The 13022-nt window shown below is 50.4% G+C and overlaps 1 protein-coding gene across 6 annotated transcripts in view; it reads right to left on the bottom strand.

Annotated features, from left to right (window-relative positions):
* Positions 1-12806, bottom strand: part of RNF24 (ring finger protein 24) — a 31100-nt gene extending 18294 nt beyond the window's left edge. For 2 of the 6 annotated variants that reach the window (XR_003987594.1, XM_030450854.1), the window contains exon 1: positions 12749-12802. The gene's annotated coding sequence lies outside the window, so the exon portion shown is untranslated. Of the gene's footprint in view, positions 1-184; positions 284-4705; positions 4788-7080; positions 7384-12748 lie in introns of those variants that run through there. The other 4 variants (XM_030450855.1, XM_030450856.1, XM_030450857.1 and 1 more) reach the window with 4 other exon arrangements.
* Positions 12807-13022: the final 216 nt, after the last annotated feature.

The following is a 13022-nucleotide window of genomic DNA, read 5'->3' as shown; positions in this document are numbered from 1 at the left end:
GGAGAAGGATTGAGAGCAGGGGAAAACCGTGGTGTGTTGTGATTTTAGTGATTTTTAGTGATTTTTTGGAAGCTCCAGTGCTTCTGCAGGGGTGGTGTCAGGCCAGGGCCTGGTGCATCCAGCCCTGGCTCCAAATATCCAACTGGACCCACCTCCTTGGCTGCAAGTATCCAATTGGACTCACCTCCTTGGCTGCAAAAAGCTGGAAGGGAGCAGAGGAGGAGCGGGAGTGATGGCGCAGAGCTCGGAAGCGTTATTAATTAGAGGGGTTAATGATGGTGCTGAGAAGAGAGCATCCCAACAGGTCCCTCACACTGCAGGGCAGAGTCATCCCAAGACTCAGCAGAGCTCATCCAGGGTGATGCTGCACCATGGCTGAGGACCAGAACCAGAATAAAATCATCAAGGTTGGAAAAGAGCTCTAAGATCATCAAGTTCAACCACCCACCCTACAAGCCCTAACCACAGCAGCCCCACATCGTTTGGAAGAAACTCTTGGGTGTAAAACAGACTAAAACCTGTTTTCTTTAACTCATTTCATCTCGTTTGGGGCACAGTGGTGGATTTTTGTTGTGTTCCTGGACAATTAAGAAGCCCAACTGACTGCAACCAAGAACTGCTTCAAACCTTTGGTCCCTTCTCTCTCTCAGAGTGAATCTGAGGCTACTTTTGAGCTGGAATCAGGAAGTTTCCTGGCCATGTTCCTCAGCTGGCTGACACCAGGCACAAAACTTTAACCCTCTCCACTGCATTTGGGCAGGGGGACATGGACAAAGGGATGTGACAACAGGGAGAAGTGATCTATCACTGGGGAAAAATAGGAAAGTCTTTATAATTAAAGAAAAATGGGTGCAACTGGTGGCACTGCCATTTTCAGGAAGTGCTTTTTGATTCTGGACACTTTTAACAGAGAAATGATCCCACAGCCTTCATCCTGAGGAGAACCTTTAAATGTAAAAATGCTTCTTCTACCCTTGGCAGAAAAACTTGCAGAAAATAGGTCAGCTGAAGCTCCCATCACTGAATTTAAAGTCAAGTGCTTTCACTCAGTGCTGTTGGGAAAGCAAAGCAGAGGTTTGCTCAGGGCTGATTTTGCAAGTTCCAGGAAAAAAAAAAAAAAAAAAAAAAAAAAAAGCCAAAAATAAACAGAAAAAAATGAAAATCAATAGTGCTTTTTAATCCAGTCTGCAGGTCACAGGAATGAGAAATGGAAATCAGTTATCAGGAGGGTTTGAAGCAGAGCTTTCTGCTTTGAAAGGCACACACAGGCTGCCCCAGTAGAGTTCAATTTGCTTCCCAGTGATGAACTAACACTTCAGGAATTTTTTCCCTTTGGCCCTGGGGATTTTTAGGGGTCTTTATTTTTATTTTTCCTTTTCCTGGCACACGGTTCCATCATCCCAGCTCCAACGTCAGGACCTGCTGAGCTCACTCTTCCTTCCTGACAGCACAGTGGGAAAGTCTGAGCTGCTGCCTCCTCCTGCATCTGGATCCCTGCAGAAGGCAGCAGCCCCCTGGTATCCAGCATGGGACCTCAGTGCTGCCTCTATTCCCCACCTGCCATCCTGGGGCTTAACCAAGCACCATCACCCCATATCACAGAGCTCAGGTGCTAAAAAACTTAATAACATGCTTGTTATTAAAAAAAAAGGGGGTATTTTAGCCCAAGCAAAACACTGAAAGCCAGGACTGATGTCAGACATCACCATAGGGAGGGCACCTTCACACCACACGTTGCAGTCCCCCTGTCCCTACCCTTCCTTTGGGAGAAGTACTCTTCCACCTTTCATTTGTGGTTGCTTTTCCTCATTTGCAGAGTGTTTTTCCCCAATTAATGTGTTCCTTGGGGAGAGCAGATTGGAAACCCCACAAGAAAGGATCACACCAGAGAAGTTGGTGTTAAACACTCCAGGGAACCTGCAGATTCCTGGGTGATGACACAGAAAGTCAGGGAGTGGGATCCTAAAATATCACATCTGGGAGAACATCTTGCTTTGATCCAAGTCATCTCAGGCTGAACAAAAAGCAATTCACTTTCTGCAGAGCAGAAGAGCAACCAGCCTTCTCTGCTCTCTTATACTGAGAAGCAGATGGACTAAATGATCTCCTGAAACCCTCTTCCTTCTGTTTCCTAAGCTGTTTTAATAGGGAAAAGAAAAAAAAAAAGAATAAATCATCACTGCAACACCCTGGGACCAAGAATCCTTATGAAATCCTCCTGGAGGTAGGCACCCTGCACTGGTGGAGGGGATCACAGCTGCCAGCAGCCATCCCATAAAGGCAGCAAGAGGAGCCAAGCCCAATTTGGGATGCAGGAAGGCATAATGCTCTCATTTACACTAAATAAGGTTGCTAGGTTATGGATTATTTTTTTGAGGGGGGCATAATCTGAAAGGGGATCCAGATGGCTGTAAAGCCTGGTGGTGGAAAAGCAGCATGAGGCCAGAGAGGGAAGAATTCTTCTTTATGCTCCTGCCGTCTGCTCCTGGATTTCAGTCCTCAGGAATGCTCTCCCTGGACCTCTTTAATTGCACTATTTATATTTGTGGTCAAAATTAAGAAGAAGAGGCAGCTGGATGCAGAAGAGGGGAAAAAGCTGGTGTCTGCAGACGAGGAAAAAAGTCCCTTAAACAAATCTTGCAGAGGAGCCATCCCCCAAAGCTTTTTCTGCAAGGTTTGTATTTTAAGATGCCAGCAGCATTAAAAAAGCCTTCAGGAAAAAATAAACAAACCCAAACCTCAGGCTGCTGGGAACTTACACTAATGCCACGTCACTGCCCTTTGCTATTTTTCCCCATACTTACAGAAAAATGAGCTGCACAGCTGGCTTGCTCTTCCTCTGGCTTGAACAAAAGCTCTGGGGTTTGGAAGACGAGGTTGTTTTTTTTTCTATAATTTCTTCTGCTCTGCTAACAGAGACCAGGGGGGGATTTTGGAAGGTTTTAGAGTAAAAAAAAACCCTCCTCAGAGCCATCCAGACATGGGACATAAACTGCCTGACTCCCACAGCACAAGCCAAGGTGGCTGCAAGGTTCACAAAACCCTCAAAGTTTAGCTGGAAAACTCAGTTTTCCACCCCTGGGCTTGCATGGCCAAAAGAGGTGCAGGATGGAGATAAATATGGATAAACCCAACATACACATCTCCACCTCCCTGATACAGTCTGAGTGCCAAAGGCAATGCCATGGGGTATGATCCCTCTCCGTTGTTCTCCCCAAAACTGTGGCCTGACTTTAGTGGAATCAAGTTAAAAAAACCTCAAAATTCAGGGGTACTCAGCACCCTGGGGGTCTGTAAACAGGAGGTGATGGATTACCACATGTGCATTTTCAGCATTACCTACCTGCACCCCTCCTTTGCCCAAGAACCTTGTTTCTTACCCAAGTTTCTCATAAATTGAGCCCTAAGTACAACCCCAAGTTATGGGTGTGCTGCTGGTGCAGGACTTGTTCTTAAAAAAAACCCAAACAACCAAACAAAAAAACCCAACAAAACCAAACAACTTTTGAGTTACCTAAAGTTTGCATTGTTCTTGCAGCTGACCCAACAAAACCTGCTCAACATTTTCCAGCTGCTTCAAGACCACTGGGGCCTCCACCAACACAACTTCTAAGCATATAATACTTTGCTGTTGGGTCTTTAGAAATTCCCAGGTGCTGAATTGCCTAAAAATATATGAGTGGCACTAAGAAGCTGGCTTAGCAACGGGCAGGCAGGCTGCTGTGAATGTCTCTGCAAAGGTCAAGAGAGCCCACAATGCCTGGGAGCCCTCATGTTTGGTTTTTACTGTGCTTTCAAGACACCTCCAGCCAACCTGATTATTAAACTGCCACCTCACACCAGCCTTTCAAAGCCAGTCTTTAAAACCAGGACTTTCCCCTCCTCACATCCCATTATCCTGCTTTCAACCCATCCCTGCTCTTCCTCATTTTTCACCTAAAAGGGTGGAATTGGAGGGGAAAACCCACGCTGAGATGAGACACAAGGAAAGGTTCTTGGTGCTGTGGGGGATTTTGGGGCAGTGCTGCTGAGAAACATCATTGAAATTCAAGGGGAGAAGCAGGTTTTCCTCTGCTCAGCAGGGGCTGCCATGTTAAATCACATTTGGATTCACAGGACAAGGCTGCTAAAATACCACCACGGCGACTATTGGCACATTTCAATGAAAACGCCACGGCCTCATTAGTAGAGTGGAAATTATGAGCTTGTCTTTGTACATATTTAAAAGCTTGCCTCTGAAAGTATATTGGGTCTGGGCCAGAAATTCCTGGCTGGGAGCTCCTACCACTCGACAGCTTGGGATTGCCTTGCTCACACAGGTCAAGCGACTGGGCAGCCACCGACCTGGGAGAAAAGGCATTTAAAAAATACCCTGCAGGGAAAGGAGTGGGGGTGAGGCTGGGAGGAGGCAGAGCAAAAGGTTTAATGTTCCCTGCGTTAGCTCTGTGCATGGTTTTGCTGGGCAGTCCCATAGTAATGCAAGCAGAGATTGTAATTAAGAGGATGGAGGAACGTGGGGTGCGTGGAGTTCATCCCATCCCACAACCACCAAGGTGAGAGCATCGCATTGACCCACAGTGATGGGGGTGGATGGCACAGGGCCAAACCCTTTGGAGCTTTGGGAAATAACAGCATTTTCAGGATCTGCTCATCTCAATATGTTCATTTCTCTCATGGAAAGCTTTCAGGTCAGCTCCCTACTTACCCACACAGGTGCTGCAAGGCAGCCAAGCCACGCAAAGCCAAGGTATCTGTTCAACGGCTACAGCGGTTTGGTGCCAGGGATGCTGGAAAAAAAAAAAAAGAAAAAAACCAAAAAAAAACCCTGATATTGCACAAAAAGCCAGAGGGAGGGAAAGGACGAAGAGATCATTTGAAGTGGTTTGATTCTCCAAGACTCCTACAAAATGGTTCAGCTCTTAGGAAGAGCACAGCGAAGCCCTTTGAAAACGCGGCGGCAGCGATGACGTTAGGAGGCATCGAGAGGGGGGAAAAAAAAAAGGGGGGGGGAAAGACTCAGCTAATCCTCAGAATTTTGTAAGCATCTGAGACACTAATCCGTTGATCTCATTGAAAAGGATTAGAATTACTCCCTCACCAGTAAATTTAAGAAGTTTTTGACCAGATGTAAACAAAAGCGGAGAGCAGCCCGCGGAGACGGCTGCCACACAGCGAGGCCCCGCTGAGAAATCCTCACCAGAGCTGGTTTTGGGGTGGAAAAGGGGAATTTAAATCTCAGTGAGTGATGCTGGCATCCAAGGAGAACCCTGACTGTCTCATCTGGCTGTAGCTGAAAGGTGGGATGCTGTCCTGGACAAGTTTCTCAAGAGGTTATCACAACCTGGTTTTGGCACCCTGCTCTTATAGGGATGATGCTCTTGCTGGAAGAATCCCACCCCAAAAATCCCCCAACTAAGGAAAATATTATTTTAATAGAAGGAAAAAAAGGGTAAACATCATCTAAGCAGGAAATTGGATAGCTGACACAAAACCCTAGAGTTTTGCCCAGCTTCACTGCAACCTTTGTCCTCATAGCTTTGGGGCAAGGAGTTGTGTTATTGAGGTGGAAAAATATAACACAGAATCCTCACGTAAACAGCCTGGCACCTGCTGCTGCCCTGGCAATGAATAATTCATAGAATTCCAGAAGAAATGATTGGATTTATAAAATGAAGCAGGCAATGTCCAAACTGGCTCTGGATACCAACAACAGATCGCTCTCAGGTTTTAAGAGGCTCTTAGGAGAAATGTTAATAGCTAAAATAAATTCAAACTTAGAGAAGACTTCAGGCAGGAAGCAGCCAGGTGACCCCTTGGTGAGGAAAAGCCACTTTTGTTAGAAAACAAGAAAAAAGTTTTCCAACAGAGAAAGTTAACTTCTGTCAGTTCTTGCTTCTCTCCTCTGAAGAGGAGAAACCTGAAGAGTTTTAAGTTTTAAACTCACTTTAAATGAGGACTCAATACCATCAGGGCTTGTCTTAAAAACTCTCCTTTCAGAGACATTTGAGGGGACAGCAGCAGAATCCCTCTTCTCTCCCTCTTCCAGAAGTTTTCTCTCTAAACCCAGAAAAACTTTCTGCTGGCTTTGGGAAAGCACTTCCCATCCCCATGCTGCCCTCCCTCTCCCAGCCTGAGCATCCAAAGTTTCTCCAGCTTGGAATAAACCACTGGACACTGAGCTTGTCTCCAGCCTCAGCACATCCCAACCCTTCACCCTCATCACCCCAACCCCTTCTTGCTGCATCAGTGGCAGCTGCATGGGGGGAAGATGCTGCAGGAGATGGGAGGAGGTATGATCCTGCAGGAGCTTCCAGGAGGGATGATGATCCTGCAGGACCTTTGAGGGGAAAGATGCAAAGGGAAAGCCCCGAGGGCAGCTGGGAGCATATGACAACTCAGCATCCCTCACACAAAGCCACAGTTGAGGAAATGATCCATTTTTCCTGCTTTTACTCCCAAAGCACCACCCCTGAACAATGCTCAGCACAACCTGGGGTAGTTTTTGGGTTGGGTTGGTTTTTTTTTTATGTGAATGTGAAGCTCCACACTCAGCTGACCTAAGTGAGAGGGAGAGATGATCACAAAACCACTCCATGCTGCACAACCCACCAGCCCTGCTTTGGATGGTCACCAGCTCTCCAAAACCTTCATCTTTTATTTCAGACACTAAGAGACTGAGATGCTGGGTCTTACTCTAGAGCTTTTTGGTTAAGAAAGTGAAATTAAAAAAAAAAAACCAACAACCCTGCAGCTGCATAAATAACCCACGAGCCAGGAAACCACCCCAGGACAAGTCAGGCCTGGTGAGGGGGTTTTTAGGTAGAACAAGAGAAAAATGAGAGTCTTTAAAGCACTGCAGAAATATTTGCCTGCTCACGAGAAAGCTCTGTGTGGAGAGAAGTTTAATTTGATCCTTACGGTCCTTTAATTGGGTGCAGGCTGAAAGTATGAAGAGCAGGGTCAGGGGGAGGAGGCACAGCACTCCAGTGGGTTTATTTTAGGTGGAAGTCATCCGATGGGATGACCCTCCCTCCCACCTGATTCTGATGGGGAATTTGGTTTCACCCATCTTCATCCTACCTGCTGCTGGGCTGCTCCTCTGGGCTTCAAATGGACTGACTGAAGAGCCAAAACCTCCACGCTTGTGCCTTCCCAGGAGAGGAATCTGCAAGGCTCTGGAGCTCTTGTATTTTTCCCTAAATATTCCTCCAATCCAAAGAGCTGGGAAGCTCACTGCTGTTTGAAGGCAGGGAGAGAGAGAACTGCCCCAGGAACCAGGAGGGCAGCTCAGCACTTTCAGTTTCTCTCCTGCTACCTTGACTCCTGGCGTGGTTCCCCCTAAGGAGCTTTCAAAGCTGTATTAGCAGCAAGGTTAATCCTCCACGGGGATTAAAAATAAAATAAAAAAAAAATTAAATTAAAAAATAAAGCAGGAGAAGTTATTCCTGCTTCCTGCTCGCACTCACAGCCCTGGAACTGGAGCAGAAAAAGCAACCGGCCGAAGGACTTCCCTGCCTGGGCTTCCCACACCCCAGCCCCGGCTCCTCCTCCTCCTGCTCCTTGGCATCTTGCCTACTTTTTCCTTAGGCTGATCCAGTTTTAGCTCCGGCGTCGAAGCAACCCGAGCCCTCGGAGCCTTTGGCTAGGCTGAGGCAGCTGCTCACAGCTAATTTGGTCCCTGGGCTCTGCTGCCCATCCACACCTCAGCATCAAGGCTTTTTCCTTCTCTTGGAGCAGCCAGGTTGTCCCTGCTCCTCAAGTCTGCCCCTTTCTTCTCTCCTATCACTGCTGGTCCCATCCTTGGGGGTTGGGATCCATCCTCACCATCAATGCTATTGCCGGAATCCTTTGGAGGAGCCTTGGACTGCCTGAGCTTTCCTCCCATCAACATCCCTCTGGCACTGTAACCAGCTCAGGACACAGGAGCCCTTGACACACAGTTGGAACTGGGGTTTTTGTGTGTTTTTTCTTTTTTTTTCCTTTGATGGTAATTAGATGTGCTAGAGAGGTGGAAAAATGACACGTTGGATGGCCTGTGTCATCACTCCAGGGAAGGAAAAGCAGGGATGCAGCTCATCTCTGTCCACTGCCATGGAGAAACCAGAGGTGGGGTTGTGCATCCTCCAGCTCGTTTTTGGTGGTGTCACCTTCATTTCCCAAAAAAGAGGCAATGTCAGGTGATAGCTTGCAGATAAACCCCCCATGACATCATCACTGATGTCATTTTAAAGGGAGTCAGGGCGGGGACACAGGTGGAGTGGCTGCTCCTGACACAAGTTGGAGCAGTTTCAGGGCAACATCCTCCCAGAGGGACAGGAGAGGGAAATCTCCAGGACCCAGACCTTATCTTAGGTCAACAACACTCAGCTTTATGATGAAGGACCACAGGAAACAAAAATAAACAGAAATCCAGCACAGCAAAACTCACCACGGGCAAGACCAAGATGCCTGAAGACCAGGGGAAGCTTCGAATCCCAAGAAAACCCCAAAAGCTTTGAACCCCAAAAGCATCTGCACCTCCTGCTCTGGCCTGAGGGATGGGGTGGTCTGGGTTTGCTGGGTAAACTGTGAGAGAGGACCTCATCTCAGCCATGCCAAGCTCTTCCAGCCGTGGCAGATGTGTTTCAGGGGATGGTGGTGTGAAGCAGGAGGTCACCCAGCATCATCTTTCTCTCTCTCCACCTTTTTCAACACCCAGGGGGTGTTTTCTAGCCAAGAGCTCATCACCCACACCATGTCTCCTGCCAAACGTGGAAGTGACAGCTGGATTCTTGGGAGGGATGACCCAAGAGGGAACGTGTGGGGAGGTGGCCATAAGCACCAAGGCTCTCCTGGCAAAGCCAAGTATCCTGGAATCATCCCACACATCACTCAGACCTTCAGGAGAGCAGCTGGAAACATCAATCCTTCTCAGATAAGATCCCCAGGCTTGGTTCAGTCTCACACCTCGAGTCCTGTGTCCAGTTCTGGGCCCCTCAGCCCCTCAGGAAGGAGCTTGAGGTGCTGGAGCAGGTCCAGAGAAGAGCAAGGAGGCTGTGAAGGGATCCAGCAGAATTGCTGTGAGGAAGGGCTGAGGGAGCTGGGGGTGTTGAGGCTGGAGAAGAGGAGGCTCAGGGGAGACCTCATCACTCTCTCCAACTCCCTGAAAGGAGGTTGGAGCCAGGGGGGGGTTGGGCTCTTTTCCCAGGCAACTCTCAGCAAGACAAGAGGGCAGGGTCTCAAGTTGTGCCAGGGGAGGTTTAGGTTGGAGATGAGAAAGAATTTCTTTCTGGAGAGGGTGATCAGGCATTGGAATGGGCTGCCCAGGGAAGTAGTGGATTCTCCGTGTCTGGAGATATTTCCAAAGAGCCTGGATGTGGCACTGAGTGCCATGGGCTGGGAACCACGGGGGGAGTGGATCAAGGGTTGGACTTGATGATCTCTGAGGTCTCTTCCAACCCAGCCCATTCTATGATTCACTATCTGGAGACATCCCACCAGCAGCTCTGCTGCTTCCTCACCACGAAGCCTTCAACCTCCTCTCCTCCATCACTTATCTCTTGCCCAGGTCACCCTCCAGCTAAGAACAGTGCTATCAACCAGCAGTCACCATCTCACTTCCCATCTGCACCTACACTCTTGTTTGTCTGAAGGTCAAAGAGATCCCACAACACCCAGAGACCTTCTGGAGCTAAACAGCTCCACCAGTGACCCAACAACTAGACCTGGAGTGAACAACCCAATCTGGAGATAAAAAGGAAGGTCCTACCCATCAGGCCAGCAGAAACTTTGACAAGGATGAGTAGGGATAGAATAAGCAAACCCAAGCTGAGTCAGGTGGAGCTTTGGCAGGCTGTGGAGGGGATTCCCTTCAACAGCAAGATCAGGAGATCCAGGTGGTCACCAACATCCTTATCTCCAGCAGCTCCACCACCCATTCATGACCAAGACTCAGAAGCACACTGGAGCACACCACCCATCCTGCCTGCTTTCAGCACTCAGGGCTGGAATGATTTATTTTCCTTTTTTTTTTTTTCCCATTTTCCAATACCTCAGTTAGTGCCTATTGGGTCCCTTCCACCTTGCCCCCAAGCATTTTTTCTGTCTGGGGCTATATTCTTCTGCCACCAGTTATTGGAGGCATAGGCTTGTTATTTTTCTGGGCTGGAGGCCAAATTTGTATTTAATTTTTGCTCCAGATGGTCCAGCACTCTAGATGCATCAGCTGGAGCATTTAACCAGTGTGAATAAAGTGATAGAGCAAATAACCTGATTTACTCAGGGCTTGTTTGACACGCTCAAGGTGGCTTTGTTTACACCCATCATAAAAAGGAAGAGTTTGCACCAACTCAGAATATGGTCTCCCTGTCAAACTGAACACGCAGGGGAACTGAAACAACAAGAGAAATCTAAAATAATGAAAATAAAACTTGTCTCACCAGTCAAGTGTAAATAAATGGCTTATTTTTTTTTCCCCTTCCTCCATCCTTGCTGTCCCCAAAGCTGGTGTCAGCAGTGGGTCATGCAAACCAGGGTTACACTTCTCCTCCTGAGAGCAAAAAGAAGGTTCAGTGAACCTGACTTTTAGTCTCTGGTGCTGAAATCTTATGGCCCTGCTCACCCGAGGAGAGAACAGCCAGGAGATGCTCAAGTTCTGCTTCTGGCTAATTCACCTTGCTTCTAGGAGGCTGCTGAATCCCTCCAGCACTGCCTGCAGCTGGGATGTCTACCCTGCAAACTACATTACCCCAAATAACCCAGAAAAATGAAAAAAAAAAAAAATAAATAGAAGAGACACGTGAGCAGTCAATGTAGCAGCCTGAGCACACCAAACGCTGCACAAAAATCAGCTGAGCCTGGAGAAGAGCTGGGAACAAAGAGACAAGGGGGGTGTGGGGTTCTTTTTGTCCTTGTTTTTCCTCTGCTCAGAGCATCCTCCAGCTCGTCCCGGTGGCGGCGGAGACAAAGGAAAACCGGGAGGTGCGGGAAGGAGCCCCGACCGAGCAGGGGGGAAAAACCGGGGTAAGGAGGGGGGACCCGCACCGCCCTCCCCAGCACCGCCCAGCCCGGTTCGCGTGTTGCCAAACACGTTATACACGGCAGGAAACTGGAGATCAAAGGAGAGGAGCGTGCCAGAGCAAGATGTCATCCAAAACCTTCCTGCCAAAGGTGCAGCGGGGAGGAGGAGGGGTGGAAATAACCCCCAGACACACACACAGACACAGAGAGAGAGACGCCGGCGCATCCGAAGGATCCGGTAAGGTTTGGAGGCAGCGAGAGCCAGAGAGATGCTGGGGTTGAAACAGTCTAAATTAAACAAACAAAAAAACCACAACAAACCACAAAACCAACCAACCAAAAAGACGCCAAATGTCCAGAATATGCCTTGTCACCCGTCGGGTTCCAGCCCCACGGGACCTCCACACATCCCCTGCCAAAGCGGCGGATGCCGGGAGAGCTCCGGACGTGTCCGTGCAGCAGGAACAGCCGCTCCGGTGAACTCCAAAAAGCAGCTTTTCCCCCCAGTTTTTGTTTTTTTTTTTTAAGTCACAGAAACCCGCAGCGTCCTGTCTCAACCCCAAGGAAAGAAGAGGGCACGGTGCCTGTATCCACACCGGGACCAGCGGGTGACCCAGGGGACACCCCCGAACCTCGGCGGTCCCCTCCTCGGTGCCACCTCCTCCTAAGGAGGGTCCAGGTGAGGCGGGCACTGGAGTGGGGACAGCTCTGTCCCTTTGTGCCATCCCAGCCCCCTCCTCTGTCACTCCTGCTGTGGTCCCAGGCTTCTCTGCCCCTCAAGTGGGGGCTTTATGGGTCCCAAGTGGGGGCTTTATGGCACCCCCATAGGGCTGCCAGACACCCCAAAGGTACATCCCCCGCACCCCGAGGGGGTCCTGACCCAGAGGGGTGCATAGGGAGAGAGTCTTGACCCAAAAGGTTGCACAACGAGAAGGTTCTGACCCAAAAGGTTGCGGAGGGAGAGGGTCCTGTCCCACAGGGGTGCACAAAGAGCGGGTCCTGACCCAGAGGGGTGCACAAGGAGAGGGTTCTGCCCCAAAATGTTGCATAGGGAGAGGGTCCTGAACCAGAGGGGTGCATAGGGAGAGGGTCTTGACCCAAAAGTTTGCACAAGGAGAGGGTTCTGACCCACAGGGGTGCATAAGAAGGGGGTCCTGACCCAGGGGGGTGCACAAGAAGGTCCTGTCCCAAAAGGTTGCACAAAGAGAGGGTCCTGCCCCACAGGGGTGCATAGGGAGGGGGCCCTGCCCCAAAAGGTTCCATAGGAAGAGGGTCCTGACCCACAGGGGAGCACAAGGCGAGGGTCCTGCCCCAGAGGGGTGCATAGGAAGGGGGTTCTGTCCCAAAAGGTTTCACAAAGAGAGGGTCCTGCCCCACAAGGGTGCACAGAGAGGGGGCCCTTCCCCACACAGGTGCACAGGGAGAGGGTCCTGCCCCAAAAGGCTGCACAGGGAGAGGGCCCTTCCCCAGAGGGGTGCTGGCGAAAGGCCCTACCCCTCACCCCAAGGCACAGCAGGAGGGGTTCGTCCCCACGGCAGGCGCAGGGCAGGGGACTCTGCCTCACAGAGCGGTGCCAAGGGAGGGGGGGGCCCTGCCCCACAGCGGTGCCTGGAGGGTGGCGGGGGGGCCCCGTCCCTCATCAGGGAGCACACCCGGGGGGTTCAGTCCCTCAGAGGAAGGCAGCCCGGTCCTCCGGCCCCACAGGGGGCCCCATGGCCCCGCTCTCCCTCCTTCTCCCTCCCTCACTCACCCGTCGCTGCCCCGCCGAGGCTCGCGCCGCCCGCACTGCCCGGCAGCGGGAGGGACCCGGATGAAGGCGGCCCCGCCCCGCTCCGCCCCGTCCTGTGTGCCGGCCCCGCCCCGCCGCGTGACGTCACTGGGAAAGGGGGCGTGGCCGGGAGGAGGGAGGTGGAGGGGACATTGGGGACGTGAGGGGACACTGGGGACACTGGGGATGTGTGGTGACACTGAGGACACAAGGGGACATTGGGGACATGAGGGGACACTGGGGACACTGGGGATGT

This window comes from Calypte anna, chromosome 4B (genome assembly GCF_003957555.1).
Source record: "Calypte anna isolate BGI_N300 chromosome 4B, bCalAnn1_v1.p, whole genome shotgun sequence".
NCBI classification, from domain to species: Eukaryota; Metazoa; Chordata; class Aves; order Apodiformes; family Trochilidae; genus Calypte; species Calypte anna.
This window is presented reverse-complemented; position numbering and strand designations above follow the sequence as displayed.